Source organism: Oncorhynchus masou, chromosome 31, assembly GCF_036934945.1.
Source record: "Oncorhynchus masou masou isolate Uvic2021 chromosome 31, UVic_Omas_1.1, whole genome shotgun sequence".
Taxonomy (NCBI): Eukaryota; Metazoa; Chordata; class Actinopteri; order Salmoniformes; family Salmonidae; genus Oncorhynchus; species Oncorhynchus masou.
In genome coordinates this window covers 66,233,603-66,252,617 of record NC_088242.1, presented here as the reverse complement: position 1 = coordinate 66,252,617, position 19,015 = coordinate 66,233,603, and the positions used below count along the sequence as shown (strand labels likewise).

At 42.8% G+C, this 19,015-nt stretch overlaps 1 protein-coding gene across 1 annotated transcript in view; it reads right to left on the bottom strand.

Annotated features, from left to right (window-relative positions):
* Nucleotides 1-13,897: 13,897 nt before the first annotated feature.
* LOC135524285 (GTPase HRas-like) overlaps nucleotides 13,898-19,015 on the bottom strand; it is a 46,836-nt gene continuing 41,718 nt past the window's right edge. Inside the window, exon 6 of the mRNA XM_064951701.1 lies at nucleotides 13,898-17,112. The gene's annotated coding sequence lies outside the window, so the exon portion shown is untranslated. The remainder of the gene's footprint in view (nucleotides 17,113-19,015) is intronic.

The window sequence follows — 19,015 nt, the reverse complement described above, 5'->3', positions numbered from 1 at the left end:
AGGCTTCGCAACAGTTTTTACCCCCACGCCATAAGACTCCTGAACAGGTAACCAAATGGTTACCCGGACTATTTGCATTGTGTGGCCCCCCAACCCCTCTTTTATGCTGCTGCTACTCTCTGTTTATCATATATGCATAGTCACTTTAACTTTACATTCATGTACATACTACCTCAATTGGCCCGACCAACCAGTGCTCCCGCACATTGGCTAAACGGGCTATCTGCATTGTGTCCCACCACCCACCAACACCTTCTTTGTATGCTACTGCTACTCTCTGTTCATCATATATGCATTGTCACTTTAACCATACCTACATGTACATACTACCTCAATAACCCCGACTAACCGGTGTCGGAATATAGCCTTGCAACTGTTATTTTCAAATGCCTTTTTACTGTTGTTTTATTTCTATACTTACTTACCTATCCCCTTACCTCCCTCATCCTACCTCATTTGCACATACTGTATATAACCTTCTTCTACTGTATTATTGACTGTGTTTGTTTATTCCATGTGTAGTTTTGTGTTATGTTTGTTTTGAACTGCTTTGCTTTATCTTGGCCAGGTTGCAGTTGCAAATGAGAACTTGTTCTCAACTAGCCTACCTGGTTAAATAGGTGGATTTGTTTTTGCAGCCTCACCCAGATTATCATGGCATTTGTAATTCTTTATGATAGCCACATTAGCAGCAATTAGCATTTCATTTTTGGGAGGGTAAATACAGACAAATACACTGCTCAAAAAAATAAAGAGAACACTTAAATAACACAATGTAACTCCAAGTCAATCACACTTCTGTGAAATCAAACTGTCCACTTAGGAAGCAACACTGATTGACAATAAATTTCACATGCTGTTGTGCAAATGTAATAGACAACAGGTGGAAATTATAGGCAATTAGCAAGACACCCCCAATAAAGGAGTGGTTCTGCAGGTGATAACAACAGACCACTTTTCAGTTCCTATGCTTCCTGGCTGATGGAGACAGGCCAGTACATCAGGAGACATGGAGGAGGCCATAGGAGGGCAACAACCCAGCAGCAGGACCGCTACCTCCGCCTTTGTGCAAGGAGGAGCAGGAGGAGCACTGCCAGAGCCCTGCAAAATGACCTCCAGCAGGCCACAAATGTGCATGTGTCTGCTCAAATGGTCAGAAACAGACTCCATGAGGGTGGTATGAGGCCACAGGTGGGGGTTGTGCTTACAGCCCAACACCGTGCAGGACGTCTGGCATTTGCCAGAGAACACCAAGATTGACAAATTCGCCACTGGCGCCCTGTGCTCTTCACAGATGAAAGCAGGTTCACACTGAGCACGTGACAGACGTGATAGAGTCTGGAGACGCAGTGGAGAACGTTCTGCTGCCTGCAACATCCTCCAGCATGACCGGTTTGGCGGTGGGTCAGTCATGGTGTGAGGTGGCATTTCTTTGGGGGGCCGCACAGCCCTCCATGTGCTCGCCAGAGGTAGCTTGACTGCCATTAGGTACCGATATGAGATCCTCAGACCCCTTGTGAGACCATATGCTGGTGCGGTGGGCCCTGGGTTCCTCCTAATGCAAGACAATGTGGCTGGAGTGTGTCAGCAGTTCCTGCAAGAGGAAGGCATTGATGCTATGGACTGGCCCGCCCGTTCCCCAGACCTGAATCCAATTGAGCACATCTGGGACATCATGTCTCCATCCACCAACAGAGACTGTCCACAGACTGTCCAGGAGTTGGCGGATGCTTTAGTCCAGGTCTGGGAGGAGATCCCTCAGGAGACCATCCACCACCTCATCAGGAGCATGCCCAGGCGTTGTAGGGAGGTCATACAGGCACATGGAGGCCACACACACTACTGAGCCTCATTTTGACTTATTTTAAGGACATTACATCAAAGATGGATCAGCCTGTAGTGTGGTTTTCCACTTTAATTTTGAGTGTGACTCCAAATCCAGACCTCCATGGGTTGATAAATTAGATTTACATTGGTAATTTTTGTGTGATTTTGTTGTCAGCACATTCAACTATGTAAAGAAAAAAGTATTTAATAAGAATATTTCATTCATTCAGATCTAGGATGTGTTATTTTAGTGTTCCCTTTATTTTTTGAGCAGTGTATATTGATAGAAGTCCCCTTGCCCTAATTAACACGGTTATCAAAAAATATATGCTGGAAAAACAATTGGAACCATTTCCCTGTTTGACTGTTAGATTTTATGGGTATTAGGACTCATACTGTGGTACTCTATAACTCTGATAAAGAGGCCTAAATCATGGGCAAGAAACATATTGTTTTTAATAAAATCTACTCTAGTAGGAGACAGCTATCAAAGTTCACCACCGTTCTCCTCATCTTCGCACTCTCTTCTAAAAACGGAACATAGGCTATAGGCTAGTCCGGCGTAAGATAGGCATTGTCAAAAAAAATGCAGTAATAAAAATGTTTTCTTTGAAGAAGCCTTTGACTCTCGCCTATACAGCATAGCTATTGTTTAGGCAGCACAAAATAATGTTTTTGATCGGCAAGAGCAGTGCAGGCCAGGGCGCAGGGTTGGAATATCCATTGCAGTGTGTAATTCAGCCTTTTATTTCCACCATCTCAGCAGCTATCTTAAAAATATAACTTTGCTCTGTGTTTCTCTGAGCATGCACTTAGTAGCCTATAGGTTATGGATAATTTGATTGAGACCAACCTGAATAGCCTATAGGTTCACTTGATATTATGTGCCCAGTGGAGAATCAGAAATTAGGGGAGGCATTGGGCGCACATCAATATATAGCCTTATAAGCAACTAATTATAAAACACTGAGAAATATTGACATTTCATCAATTACATTACCCTCCCCTGGACTAGATAAAAAAATACTAAACCCTCCAGATCACAACACTCTCTGCTGTGTCCATGTCAAGCTGCGAGGGACCTTGGAGCGGGGCACAGTGGCAGGGACAGGGGTTGTGAGATTTGGGTAGGGGTAGGGGTGGGGTTGGGCATAAGCGTGGTGTTTAGAGATGGGGTAACTGGGGTTACGAATATCGGTGGTGTGGGTGGGTTCAGGACTCCAGGGAAGGTGTTTAAGCAGGGCAGCAGGTGTTGCAGTTTGCCTGGTGTGTTTAGGCCCAGCTGGATGGGGAAGCTTGGAGCGGAGGAGGGTTGAAGGAGCAGGAGGGTGTGGAGAGGTGCAGCAGATTCAAGATGGGACTTTAGAGGATCTTCGGGTTGAGAATCGTGCACTGTTGGAATGGGGCACTGGACCCTGGGCCGGTGGCTGTGTCCGGTGCTAGATCCTTGTGTATGAGGACTGGGCTCGAGATCAGGACACTGGGTTTGAACGCTGGGCCTCAATCCAAAGCCTTTTCCTGGACAGATCATAACTGGTGGTTTTCTATCTGAGATCAACTTAATGAGAAACAGACAGTCAGTCAAGTCACTGGTCATGAAGAACCACTTTGCTTTGAGAGTTTGATGCAATTGCAAGTCTTGATTTCTGAAGTGATAATGAATAGCAATTGTATGCGCAACTGTGCCTGGCAGCTGATATGATTTAAGATTTTATTTTGACAATGTCGTGGTTTCAGATCATTCACAAATAAATAACATTCAGAACTTTCAGATAAATATTGTAGAAGCATACAAGATTCTATGTCAAGTGAAATGTTTTCTATCAGCAAATAGCAATTTCTATTCTAAATATTTAAACCTGCTGAATAAGCCCCTCTATCCACGTAATACTGCTTGTGGTTTAGTAGCCATAAACGCTAGCTCGGGATAGTTCTTACCTGGGAGACCAACAGTTGTCTTCAATTTGGTCCAAAAAAACCCAAACAATTAGATTATGAAAAAAAAAATAATCCAGTCTCCAGGCTGCCCACAATGCTGCACCTGCCCGGTGAAACTTACTTCCATGAATTTCCAGCCGTTTGCAGAAAGAAAAAGGAAATTGTAATGTAGCTAGCGCCCGTGAAGGTAAATGACGGACTAAAGGAAGATGGTGGGGAAAATAGACAGCATGCGACGACAGATCATGGAGGTCAATGAAAGTATGTTGAGCATGGCAGGAAAACAGAAAATGAAAAGATGGAAGAAGGCAACATCTACCACTACACCTGAGGAGAGTGAGGATGGGTGGGAAGAAGACGACGACGAAAGAAGGGAATCCAGCATAGCAGGAAAACAGAAAAAGGTGGAAGAAGGCAACATCTACCATTACACCTGGTGGTAGGTGCGGTGAAGACCCCCAAGATTGAGCCTCACCCTGATGATGATAAAGATAATTCTGGCACATTGGGTGTGTTTTTTTTGGGAGAGAATGGTGGTTCCATATGTGGTGTTAGGTTGAGTGGAGAAGAGGTGGGGTACTGTTGAGTTGGTGAAAGTAACTCGAAGTTGACTCATGATGATTTTTTGTTTTTCTACCATCCAGAGGGAGCGAGCGCTTCATACTAAATGCCTAGGGACAAGTACTGTGACTTGCTTTGTTCTCTGGAGCACGGTGCCATTGAAAATAGTGATAACTGGGGTGCTGTTAAGTTGGGGAGGAGCAATTGAAATGGAAGATTCCCGGTGTCTGTGACGTCCGCCATTTGGTGCGACGCAGACCTGGTGGAGAGTGTGTTGAAACAGAGAAAACATTGTCTGTTCTGCTAAGTTTTGATGCGGAAACTTTTTCAGGGAAAGACAAGTTACAATGTGTCAGTTACACCGTGAGAACTTTTGTTCTGAACCCATTACAGTGTTTTAGGTGCCAAGCTTATGGTCATGTTGCATCAGTGTGTAGGAGGGAGATTCCTCGATGTGAGAAGTGTGCAGGAGGGCATGAGACAAATCATTGTGTAGTACTGGTGGAAGGAGGTTGTGTGTGTTAAATGTAGGGGTAGCCATGGTGCTGGAGATGTCCGGTGAGAAGTGTCCGGTGAGAGAAAAGCAGGTTGAGGTTGCTGCAGAAGGTATTGTATGCTGAGGCAGTGAAGACAGTAATAGTGGCAGATGTGTCCAGGGTGAGGGATCCTAAGAGGATCCCTGTGAGTAGGCCGAGGCCAATAGAGAGTGATATGAATAACACGTACAGTGCCTTGCGAAAGTATTCGGCCCCCTTGAACTTTGCGACCTTTTGCCACATTTCAGCATTTGTGAACAGCAGTTTTCAGTTCTTTCCACAGATTCTCGATTGGATTCAGGTCTGGACTTTGACTTGGCCATTCTAACACCTGGATATGTTTATTTTTGAACCATTCCATTGTAGATTTTGCTTTATGTTTTGGATCATTGTCTTGTTGGAAGACAAATCTCCGTCCCAGTCTCAGGTCTTTTGCAGACTCCATCAGGTTTTCTTCCAGAATGGTCCTGTATTTGGCTCCATCCATCTTCCCATCAATTTTAATCATCTTCCCTGTCCCTGCTGAAGAAAAGCAGGCCCAAACCATGATGCTGCCACCACCATGTTTGACAGTGGGGATGGTGTGTTCATTGTGATGAGCTGTGTTGCTTTTACGCCAAACATAACGTTTTGCATTGTTGCCAAAAAGTTCAATTTTGGTTTCATCTGACCAGAGCACCTTCTTCCACATGTTTGGTGTGTCTCCCAGGTGGCTTGTGGCAAACTTTAAACGACACTTTTTATGGATATCTTTAAGAAATGGCTTTCTTCTTGCCACTCTTCCATAAAGACCAGATTTGTGCAATATACGACTGATTGTCGTCCTATGGACAGAGTCTCCCACCTCAGCTGTAGATCTCTGCAGTTCATCCAGAGTGATCATGGGCCTCTTGGCTGCATCTCTGATCAGTCTTCTCCTTGTATGAGCTGAAAGTTTAGAGGGACGGCCAGGTCTTGGTAGATTTGCAGTGGTCTGATACTCCTTCCATTTCAATATTATCGCTTGCAGAGTGCTCCTTGGGATGTTTAAAGCTTGGGAAATCTTTTTGTATCCAAATCCGGCTTTAAACTTCTTCACAACAGTATCTCGGACCTGCCTGTTGTGTTCCTTGTTCTTCATGATGCTCTCTGCGCTTTTAACGGACCTCTGATACTATCACAGTGCAGGTGCATTTATACGGAGACTTGATTACACACAGGTGGATTGTATTTATCATCATTAGTCATTTAGGTCAACATTGGATCATTCAGAGATCCTCACTGAACTTCTGGAGAGAGTTTGCTGCACTGAAAGTAAAGGGGCTGAATAATTTTGCACGCCCAATTTTTCAGTTTTTGATTTGTTAAAAAAGTTTGAAATATCCAATAAATGTCGTTCCACTTCATGATTGTATCCCACTTGTTGTTGATTCTTCACAAAAAAATACTTTTATATCTTTATGTTTGAAGCCTGAAATGTGGCAAAAGGTCAAGTTCAAGGGGGCCGAATACTTTCGCAAGGCACTGTAGTTCAGTAAGATTGAATTCTAAATGTTCATAGCCATGGTTATGAACTGTGCTGCAGAAATGGTACGTAAACACAGAAAATAGATGTTGTGGTGGCAGCAGAGAAGTACTTGGGTGTATGAGATTTAACTGCAGAAGAGTTACAAGCTTTGTTGAGCAGGAGTGTGCCATCCTCCCAGGCTGCCGGCCCGGTGTTGGAGGAGATAGGGCCAGTTTTTTAATGGGTGTAGTTTTTTAATGGGTGTAGGGTTAGTTGGCAGGGCAAGTTTAATGAACACACATTCCAGAACAGTTGGTAGAAACACAGAGCTCGATGAGAGGAATAGATTAATAGGGAGGCTGTGGATGGCCTCACTCCGATACAGTAGGTGGCAGTGTAGGCACCACATGGTCACAATCTGCAAATAAAAATTTAAGAAGAAGCTAGCGCTCTCCCAGACAGACAGACATGATTGACAGATGTGGCAAAGCAATTCACTTTGCGTCCTGAATAGAAAATGTTTTGATTGGGGAAAATCCAATACATTGCATTACTGTGTACCACTCTCCATATTTTCATGCATAGTGGTGGCTGCATCATGTTTTGGGTAAACTTGTAATCGTTACGGAATAGAGAGTTTTTCAGGATGAAAAAGAAACAGAACGGAGCTAAGCACAGGCAAAATCCTAGAGGAAACCCTGGTTCAACCTGCTATCATCCAGACACTGGGAATGAACTTTTCAGCAGGACAATAACCTAAAACACAAGGCCAAATGGAGTTACACTGGAGTTGCTTACCAACATTTACATTTACATTTAAGTCATTTAGCAGACGCTCTTATCCAGAGCGACTTACAAATTGGTGAATTCACCTTCTGACATCCAGTGGAACAGCCACTTTACCAAGAACACAGTGAATGTTCCTGAGTGGCCGAGTTACAGTTTTGACTTAAATCTACGGCTTGACTTGAAAATGGTTGTCTAGCAATGATCAACCACTAATTTGACAGAACTTGAAGAATTTTGAAAAGAATGATGGGCAAATTTTGCACAATCCAGGTGTGGAAAGCCATTAGTGACTTACCCAAGAAGACTCATAGCTGTAATCGCTGCCAAAGGTGCTTCTACAAATAATTGACTCAGGGGTGTGAATACTTATGTAAATTAGATATTTCTGTATTTCATTTTTCAATACATTTTCAAACATTTCTAAAATCATTTTCACTTTGTCATTATGGGGTTTTGGGTGTAGATGGATAATAATGTGTGTAGATGGAGAAAAATAACATTTCATCCATTTTGAATTCAGGCTGTAACAACAAAGTGGAATAAGTCAAGGGATATCAATATTTTCTAAAGACACTGTATTTGAGATGGATCACTGTTAACTTCAATTGCTTACCTTTCACTCAAAATTGGAGAACCAGTTATTTGCAAAACTGGAATATACTATAATAATGTTCAATAAAACATGGTGGCACAATTCACTTTTAGGTCAAGAGTTCAAGACTATCTTGTGGAATTATGTTTATTTTGTTGTCTTTTAATTTCAGTCACAATGAACATTTAATAAAGTCTTTATTTGTAAAACTATGCTGAACAAAATAGAAATATACATTTTCTTTGTGAGTCTTGGTAAAAAGGCCCTCTGTGTGTGAGGAAGAAAGAGAAAGTGAAACTGTTTCTGAGCTTTGTAGATAAAGACCAGTTGAGATGCGAACAGCTCAGTTCCTGCCATCAACTCGTGGGCTCCTCATATAAGTAATAAACTTTGCCTGAGTTTACACAGGCAGCCCAATTCAAATCTTTTGCCAATTATTTGCATATCCGATACCAATCTGCTCTTTTACCTAATGGGTAAACAGAAAAAGACACATGGAACCTGATCTTTGACTTCCGATTTATAACACCTCCATATGTGGATCTGAATCCGGTAACAAACCTGATCCTCCATGTGACCTTAACGTGGATGCTCAGATCAGATATATTTGCTCTGAAGTGTTTTTTTTCTTTCCTTTTTCACATGAGCATTACATATTTAATATTTATATTTACTTTAAATCAAATCTTATTGGTCACATACACATGGTTAGCAGACGTAAAGGTGAGTGTAGCGAAATGCGTGTGCTTCTAGTTCCGACAATGCACTAACATCTAACCATTCCCCACAACTACCTAATACACATAAATCTAAAGGGGTGAATGAGAATATGCACATATAAATATATGGATGAGCGACAGCCGAGCGGCATAGGCAAGGTGCAATAGATGGTATAAAATACAGTATATACAGTTGAAGTCGGAAGTTTACATACACCTTAGCCAAATAACTCAGTTTTTCACAATTCCTGACATTTAATCCAAGTACAAATTAGCTCAGTTAGGATCACCACTTTATTTTAAGAATGTGAAATATCAGAATAATATTAGAGAGAATGATTTATTTAAGCTTTTATTTCTTTCATCACGTACCCAGTGGGTCAGAAGTTGACACACACTCAATTAGTATTTGATAGTATTGCCTTTAAATTGTTTAACTTGGGTAAAACGTTTCGGGTAGCTTTCCACAAGCTTCCCACAATAAGTTGGGTGAATTTTGGTCCATTCCTCCTGACAGAGCTGGTGTATCTGAGTCAGGTTTGTAGGCCTCCTGGCTCGCACACGCTTTTTATGTTCTGCCCACATATCTTCTGTAGGATTGAGGTCAGGGCTTTGTGATGGCCACTCCAATACCTTGACTTTGTTGTCCTTAAGCCATTTTGCCACAACTTTGGAAGTATGCTTGGGGTCATTGTCCATTTGGAAGACCCATTTGCGACCAAGCTTTAACTTCCTGACTGATGTCTTGAGATGTTGCTTCAATATATCCACGTAATTTTCCTGCTTCATGATGCCATCTATTTTGTGAAATGCACCAGTCCCTCCTGTAGCAAAGCACTACCACAACATGATGCTGCCACCCCCGTGCTTCACGGTTGGGATGATGTTCTTCGCCTTTTTCCTCCAAACCTAACGATGGTCATTATGGTTAAATGGTTCTATTTTTGTTTCATCATTCCAGAGGACATTTCTCCAAAAAGTACAATCTTAGTCCCCATGTGCAGTTGAAAACCGTAATCTGGCTTTTTTATGGGGGTTTGGAGCAGTGGCATCTTCCTTGCTGAGCGGCCTTTCAGATTATGTCGATATAGGACTTGTTTTACTGTGGATATAGATATGTTTGTACCCGTTTCCTCCAGCATCGTCACAAGGTCCTTTGCTAGTGTTCTGGGATTGATTTGCACTTTTCACACCAAAGTACGTTCATTATGAGCGGTATGACAGCTGCGTGGTCCCGTGGTGTTTATACTTGCGTACTATTGTTTGTACAGATGAACGTGGTACCTTCAGGCATTTGGAAATTGCTCCCAAGGATGAACCAGACTTGTGGAGGTAGTAAAAATAGTACAATTTATTTATGTGGGCTTGGCTGATTTCTTTTGATTTTCCCATGATGTCAAGCGAAGAGGCACTGAGTTAAGGTAGGCCTTGAAAAACATCCACAGGTACACCTCCAATTGACTCAAATGATGTCAATTAGCCTATCAGAAGCTTCTAAAACCATGCCGTAATTTTCCAAGCTGTTTAAAGGCACTGTCAACTTAGTGTATGTAAACTTCTGACCCACTGGAATTGTGATACAGTGAAGTATAATTTAAATAATATGTCTGTAAACAATTGCTGGAAACATTACACAAAGTAGATGTCTTAACCGACTTGTCAAAACTGTAGTTAACAAGAAATTTGTGGAGTGGTTGAAAAACTAGTTATAATGACTCCAACCGAAGTGTATGTAAACTTCCGACTTCAACTGAACATGTGATCTAAGTAAGTGGCCAGGGATTAGGTCTCAATGTAGGCAGCAGCCTCTCTGAGTTAGTGATTTCTGTTTAGCAGCCTGATGGACTTGAGATAGCTGTTTTTCAGTCTCTCAGTCCCAGCTGTGATGCACCTGCACTGACCTCACCTTATGGATGGTAGCCGTGTGAACAGTAGCTCAGATGGTTGTTGTCCTTGATGATCTTTCTGGCATTTCTGTGACATCGGGTGCTGCAGGTGTCATGGAGGGCAGGTAGTTTGCCCCAGGTGATGCATTGTGCAGACTGTACCACCCTCTGGAGAGCCTTGCAGTTGAGAGCCTTGCAGTAGCCATACCAGGCTGTGATACAGTCCAACAGAATGCTCTCGATTATGCATCTGTAAAGGTTTCAGGGTTTTGGGTGACAAGCAAAATTTCTACAGCCTCCTGAGGTTGAAGAGGGGCTGTTGCGCCTTCTTCACCACACCGTCTGTGGATGGACCATTCAGTTTGTCTGTGATGTGTATGCCGAGGAACTTAAAACTTTCCACCTTCTCCACTGCTGTCTCTTTGATAGGGGGTGCTCCCTCTGCTGTTTCCTGAAGTCCACAATCATCTCCTTTGTTTTGTTGACGTTGAGTGAGAGGTTGTTTTCCTGACACCACACTCCGAGTGCACTCACCTCATCCCTGTAGGCCGTCTTGTCATTGTTGGTGATCACGCACACTACTGTTGTGTCGCATGCAAACTTGATGATTGAGTTGGAGGCGTGCATGGCCACACAGTCGTGGGTGAACAAGGAGTACAGGAGGGGGCTGAGCACACACCCTTGTTGGGCCCCAGTGTTGAGGGTCAACGAAGTGGAGATGTTGTTTCATTCCTTCACCACCTGGGGGCAGCCCGTCAGAAAGTCCAGGACCCAATTGCACAGGGAAGGGTTGAGACCCAGGGCCTCCAGCTTGATGATGAGCTTGGAGGGTACTATGGTGTTGAATGCTGAGCTGTAGTCAATGAACAGCTTTCTTACATAGGTAATCCTCTTGTCCAGATGGGATAGGGCAGTGTGCAGTGTGATGGTTGTTGCATCGTTTGTGGACCTGTTGGGGTGGTATGCAAACTGAAGTGGGTCTAGGGTGGCCGGTAAGGGGGAGGTGATATGATTCTTGACTCGTCTCTCAAAGCAATCCATGATGACAGAAGTGAGTGCTATGGGGCGAGTCATTTATCTCAGTTATCTTTGTCTTCTTGGGTACAGGAACAATGGCGGCCATCTTGAAGCATGTGAGGACAGCAGAATGAGATAGGGAGTGATTGAATATGTTCATAAACACACCAGCCAGCTGGTCTGCGCATTCTCAGAGGACGCAGAAGGCGTTTAAATGTTTTACTCACGTCGGCCACGGAGGAGGAGAGGGAGGGTCGCAGTTCTTGTTAGTGGGCCGTGACGGTGGCACTGTATTATCCTCAGAGGGCAAAGAAAGTGTTTAGTTTGTCTGGAAGTGTGACGTCGGTGTGCGTGACGTGCCTGGTTTTCTTTTTGTAGTCCGTGATTTCCTGTGGACCCTACCATATACGTCTCATGTCTAAGCCATTGAATTGACTCCACTTTGTCCCTGTACCGGGATTTCACTTGTTTGATTGCCTTGCGGAGGGAATAACTACACTGTTTATATTCAGCCACATTCCCAGACCTCTTTCCATGGTTAAATGCGGTGGTTCAAGCTTTTAGTCTTGTGCGACCGGAACATATCCGACCGGATCATATCCCAGTCCACGTGATCAAAAGCGTGGATTCTGATTGGTCAGACCAGCGTTGAATGGTTCTAGACACTGGTACATCCTGTTTAAGTTTCTGCCTATAAGACGGTAGGAGCAAGATGGCGTTGTGGTTGGATTTGCCGAAGGGAGGTTGGGGGAGGGCTTTGTATGCATCGCGGAAGTTAGAGTTGCAGTGATTGAGTGTATTACCAACGCAAGTACTGCAATCAATATGCTGATAGAATTTAGGTAGCCTTATTCTCATATTTGCTTTGTTAAAATTCCCAGCTACAATAAATGCAGCCTCAGGATATATGGTTTCCAGTTTACATAGAAATTTATTGAGGGCCGTCGTGGTGTCTGCGTGAGGGGGAATGTACAAAGCTGTAGCGATAACTGTCGAGAATTCTCCTGGGAGGTAATAAGACAGGCATATGTTTGTAAGGAATTCTAAGTCGGGGGAGCAGAAGGACTTGAGTTCCTGTATGCTGTTATGATTACACCTTGAGTCATTAAATCATGAAGCATACACCCCCACTATTCCTCTTCCCAGAGGTGTTTATTTCTGTTGACGTGATGCATGGAGAAGCCCGATGGCTGAACCGATTCAGACAACATATCCCGAGAAAGACATGTTTCCATGAAACAGAGAACATTACAATCACTGATGTCTCTCTGAAAGGCAACCCTTTCTCGAATTTTGTCTACCTTGTTGTCAAGACTAGACATTGGCGAGTAGTATACTCGGGAGCGGTGGGAGATGTGCACGTCTATGGAGCCTGACCAGGTAGCAGCTCCGTCTGCCCCTTCTGCGGCGCCGTTGTTTTGGGTCGGCTTCTGGGATAAGAGCCATTGTCCTGGGTGGTGGTGCAACAGAGGATCCACTTCTGGAAAGTCGTATTCCTGGTCGTAATGTTGGTAAGTTGACTTTGCTCTTATATCCAATAGCTCTTCCCGGCTGTAAGTAATGAGACAAGATTTCCTGGGGGTAACAATGTAAGAAATAATACTTAAAACACTGCATAGTTTCCTAAGGACTCAGAGGCCGCATCAGTGTGGTCGTGTTCCCCTGCTCATCGACTGTGTCATCGACTGACAGATTTCTAGCACATATTTATCCTTTATTTAATAGGCAAGTCAGTTAAGAACAAATTCTTATTTACAATGACGGCCTACCCCAGCCAAACCCTAACCCGGACAACGCTGGGCCAATTGTGCGCCGCCTTATGGGACTCCCAATCACAGCCGGTTGTGATACAGCCTGGTTTCAAACCATGGTCTTTAGTGACACCTCTAGCACTGAGGTGAAGTGCATTAGACCGTTGTGCAACTCCGAAGCCCTATATAGTTAGCGAATACATAGATACCTATCCAGGCGTTGTAAGATCTGTCAGGAGTCAGCAACGCCTGGGCAGAGGAACACGCCCTGTGATTGACTAAAATATACATTTAAATATGGGTCATGTAAAATTGTGTGGACAACCAGGGGGGGGAAAAAATCTGATTTGGGTCCTTAGGGTAGCAGTGTAAACACAGCCTTGGTTATTATTTTAACTGAAAAACACAATTATGATCATCACATTCCATCTGAAAGAGCTTTTGTGCCCTCTTGTGGAGAAATAAAAATCACCATTTCACTCACTGGAAAGGGTGTAGGCTAGACTAGAATTTGGGTCACCGGGGATAAATTACATCACCTTTATCCAGATTAAGAGAGATTTTGTGACAGTGTATTGCATTTTACTTATTCTTAACTCTGTAACCAGTGCTATCAATTCAGTTTGTTACTGTGATTTGCACACTTAAATCACGTGGATAAATAGTTCCTTGTTTTTGCACTAAAAACAAATGTGGTGTTCATAGTATTCACATTAATATTTTATCCTGGAGAGAGGGAAGGACTGAGGGGCGAGATGAGAGATGGTAGCTAAAATAACTAGTCAGTCAGGTGAATGAGTTTGACATCTTTATTCCTGCCCTGCTGTACATTTGCTATTTTGTTAGAGTAAATACATCTTAAATAGTTCAAACAGTTGATATTTTCACAATCAAACTTCCAAACCCACGTCCTCTCTCGCTTGTTCAAACTAGTTTTACAGGGAGAAGCAAGCCCTTTGTGATTTCAGTACTTGGGCAAACCCCCCCCCAATGTCCATGTTTTTGTCCCCAAAACTCTCCCCTCCTTTCAGACATGATTACCAGTGGCCTGCTGGTCTTGTATTCCTCTTGACGACAACTGATGTCCAGTTTGTAAGAATTTACCTTTAGATGTGTGTCCATCACTGCCTGTCAGTCAGTGTACAATATAGTAGACAGACAGACAAGGGAAGGGAAATGGTAGAAAATAATTAACTGGCATATTACTGGCAACTATAGTTCAGACAACTGTACAGTACATGTCTTCTATCACCAAAGGTCCACCTGATACACAAGTTACATAGCATGTCTGATTTGTTTAACGTTACCCAGTAGATCACTATGTGGACAAAGATTTAAGATTGGTTATTTATTTTTCAAAGTACAGAACATATTTACTTTATACGGTTATGGAGTGCCATATATTAATAGAACAATATTTTCTGTTAAAAATGCATCTTTTTTCACAGTTTGATCAGTTTGACCCCCCCACACACACATTTTTTTTTGTTGAGAATCAACCTATACAAGGTCAACATCGTCCCAGTCTTGGAATCCCTCAGAGCTCCAGAATATAATCTGTGGTCCACACAATGCAGTGGAGAGGTTATATCCAGACAGAGCCAGAGTAAGTGTAGTGGCTGCCGTCTGAGGTTACGGTACCAAGTCTGTGCGCAGTGTCTTCATCCTTCGACCACAGCCCACCTCCATGACAGTTTGTCCATTCCCTGGATCCAAGGGGTCATATGAAGGGTAGCAAACCAGGAAAGGTGACAGGATATGGGGGAGTCTTGCCTGACTGCAGGGCCCTCTCATGGTAGAGGGTGCAGGTCAAAAAGCCCTTCTATGCCAACAGGTGTTATTGTGTTCAGGCAAGATAGGGGGTAACTCAGCAGAGTGTTTGTTGGAGGGGGCGGGGCTCCTGGAAAACCACATACAAGAGCACGTACTGTACGTATACTAAGGAACACCACTCACATGTATGATAGCAGCAAAAAGTCAGAGTGAAATTAAGCATTTCTAGAAACAAAATAAAATGATTATTTTCCAACCTTTAGGTCTGTCTTCTATACAAGAGGTCAAGGGGTGTTGACTTGGCTTTGACAGAAGTCTAATGAGGCATCACAATGTTCTACTGGGTCACTGTGGCTGAACTGTGGGGATAAGTACCTTCAAAAACAAGAGGAGGAAATAAAGTGGCCCTTTTACAGTAAAAAACCCCAGAACACTTAATGAATTAAGATTGGAGTTATTTAACATACTTAGTTTGGACTAAAACACAAACAATCTAACTATTCAGACAGGGCATGCAGTACAAAACCACATCTGGTTGGAGTGTTTCAGAGTTTGTTTGTGCTCCTTCTTTCCCTCCAGACATGAGGAAAACATTCTCCAAATCGCCAGAAGTCATTCACAACAACAGTTATCCACAGAGGAAAGCAGACACAGACCACCACAGAAACACCTGCTTCTGACAAACTTACTGCTCTAACATGTACATGGCATGAAGTACTAGCTAACAAATAAGGCAAGTTAAACAGGACCAAGCAGTGTTCATTTGTATTGGCAGCCTTATGCTGATGTTAGTGTTGTAGAGAGCACAAAAGCTAGTAGTCCTACCTACGCCATTCAATATTGAGAAATATTACGAGAACCCCTGAAATAAAGAATGTTTTCCGCTGACTTTTCTTTCAATAGAAGTTGGCTCAGACATGACTATCTTAAATCAAATGATATTCTCGGCGAACCAAATATCTTTCTGAGGCGGTAATAGTGAGTAGAATGAGAGAGAAGGTTACTGTGGCCAAACAACCAGTTTTATCCCGCATATTAGAAGTAATTTAAGGCAGGTCTTGTGCATTACAATCTGTGAAATTGAAATTCTGTTATTCTATCTTATGTTCCAGGATCAAAAGGTGAGTAATTCCTATTTCCTGAGCCTTAATAAAAACACAGGGAAGACTGATACCTGCTATCTACAACTGGCAAACTATACTAAACACCATGAAGTCATTTAAGCAAAGGAACTTTAAAGAAATTAATGCCACCGGTAATCAAGCTCAAAGCATATTTTGTTCAACTTCCTTGAAAAGCTGTGCAAGAATCTTTCACTGCATAACCATTCCATGATAAATAAATGGCACTGCATGGACCAAGCATTGACTTTAGTCTCCCAGCCTCCAACCACAATTCAGCCCAACCTTGAAGGCAACAGAAAGTAAAACATCACTCATGTATCACTCACTTCTCCACCCAAGACAGGTCTTAAAATGGCAACCTCCCATCACACAAAATAAACATCCTGACTTACTTTACAGCGCTGAGCATGACCACCTTCAATCACAACAAAAATCACATAGCAAAAACAATGTGTTTAAGAAGAAAAGAAAGTTAGGTTTGACGGCTGGACTAACCGTAAGAAAAGGCACCATTCCTATGTGGTGTGTCTTGTATCATGCTCTGTCCCCTACTTGTATCCATAATAATAGGGTTTCTGCAGAGCCCCTCTAGAGTGGAACAGGGAGGCTGGGGGAGGTTGATTAGGCATGGGGATATAGGCAACTACTGTCCACTCTTTTCACGGGGTCAAATGTAAAATTTGTGTTTTGAGGTGTGAGGAGGTGGTGGGGGGGACTTACCAGGGGTTGGTGACCCCCCCCCCCTTTAAGACCAGTGTTGAGACTGTTAAACAATAACTTCGCAGGAACTCATTGGAGATGCTCGGCATGATCACACTGGAGAAAAACAGTCATTAGTGGTGTTGCTCTGGCAGACATGGACTCAAAAAGAGGGGACAGAAAGCCTAGTCTTGACGAGACTAGCATGGCACAGCCTGGCAGGGGCAAGGTACTCCTCTCCCAAACGTCTATGGTACACAGATAGCTTGGTGATACATCTGCTTGCTCTGTCTTTCTTTGACCGTCCTCTTTAGTTTCAAAGTTTGTTGTTGTTGTTTCAGCTTCCACCGTCAGTCTTCAAGTCCATGCTGCCACTATGCGCCATAGGTCCACTCCTCACCACGAATTGGTGAGCTGTGGGAGAGAAGGATAAATTATTAAGACATTGTGTAAGGACTCAGTCTCTGCTGTGAATAAATGAATCAAATGTATTTTAAAATAATTTTAACAAATTGGCAGTAGTCACAAAGTACTATAGAGATACCCAGCCTAAAACCCCAATGAGCAAGCAATGCAGAAGCATAGTGGTTGTGAAAAACCTAGAAAGGCAGGAACCTAGAAAGAAACCTAGAGAGGAACCAGGCTCTGAGGGGGGCCAGTCCTCTTCTGGCTGTGCCAGATAAACTATGTTGTTGATTATTCTTGAGATCAGATATGGGCAGTATTTAAATTACTTTTGAGTATTTTGTATAACACTGGGCTGAACTACACTACAATGATTTGTAACCAGATGCATTATTATTATTATTATTATTACAGTGGTTCACAATTGTGTGTGCCCCCTTTCACCCTTCATTCGTATAATACGTCTGATTGCACTATGGTGTGATCAAAGTGTCTGCTAAATTAATGAAATATAAATGTAAAAACAAACAACTGCAAAGCATGCTGAGTATTATTCTAATGAGCTCCGCCCCAAAACAAGGCCAAATAAGTGTGCTTTGCAGTTCATTTTGGTATGTTCATTTTCACATACACATTTAAGTTATTTACCAGAAATTCTTAACCACAGTGACTTACAGTCAAGTGTGTTCAACTAAGGTAGATAAACAATAACAACTGACCTAGAATATGTGGACAGCTACAAATACCTAGGTGTCTGGTTAGACTGTAAACTCTCCTTCCAGACTCACATCTCCAATCCAAAATTAAATCTAGAATCGGCTTCCTATTTCGCAACTAAGCCTCCTCCACTCATGCCACCAAACATACCCTCGTAAAACTGACTATCCTACCAATCCTTGACTTCGGAGATGTCATTTACAAAATAGACCCCAACACTCTACTCAGCAAATTGGATGCAGTCTATCATAGTGCCATCTGTTTTGTCAACAAAACCCCATATACTACCCACTACTGCGACCTGTATGTTCTGGTTGGCTGGCCCTCACTACATATCCATCGCCAAACCCACTGGCTCCCGGTCATCTATAAATCTTTGCTAGGTAAAGCTCAGCCACATCTCAGCTCACTGGTCACCATAGCAACATCCACCCGTAGCACGCGCTCCAGCAGGTACATTGCACTGGTCATCCCCAAAGCCAACACTTCCTTTGGCCGCCTTTCCTTCCAGTTCTCTAATGCTAATGATTGAAACAAATTGCAAAAATCTCTGAAGCTGGAGTCTTATATATCCCTCTCTATCTTTAAGCATCAGCTGTCTGAGCAGCTTACAGATCACTGTACTTGAACACAGCCAATCTGTAAATAGCAGACCCGGCTACCTCATTGCCATATTATTACTTACCCTCTTGCTCCTTTGCACCCCAGTATCTCTACTTGCACATCATCATCTACACATCTATCACGCCAGTATTAATGCTGAATTGTAATTATTTTTGCCTCTATGGCCTATTTATTGCCTACCTCCCTACTCTTCTACATTTGCACACACAGTACATAGATCTTCTGTTATTGACTGTACGCTTGTTTATGTGTAACTCTGTTGTTTTTGTCGCACTGCTTTGCTTTATCTTGGCCAGGTCGCAGTTGTAAATGAGAACTTGTTCTCAACTGGCCTACCTGGTTAAATAAAGGTGAAATAAAAATATCAGTCATAGCAAGTAAAATATTTCTGTAACCTTTACTGAGAATGTTGTTGCTGTACGGGCCGGCTACTTGCAAATGTATTTTAGTATTTTAAGTCAGATACAAAATCAAATCATAATACTTGTATTTTGTAATGTAACTGTATTTTGTAAATTGTGCCCATCCCTGCCTGCGATAAAGTTGATAGTGGGCTGAGTCTATGACCGAC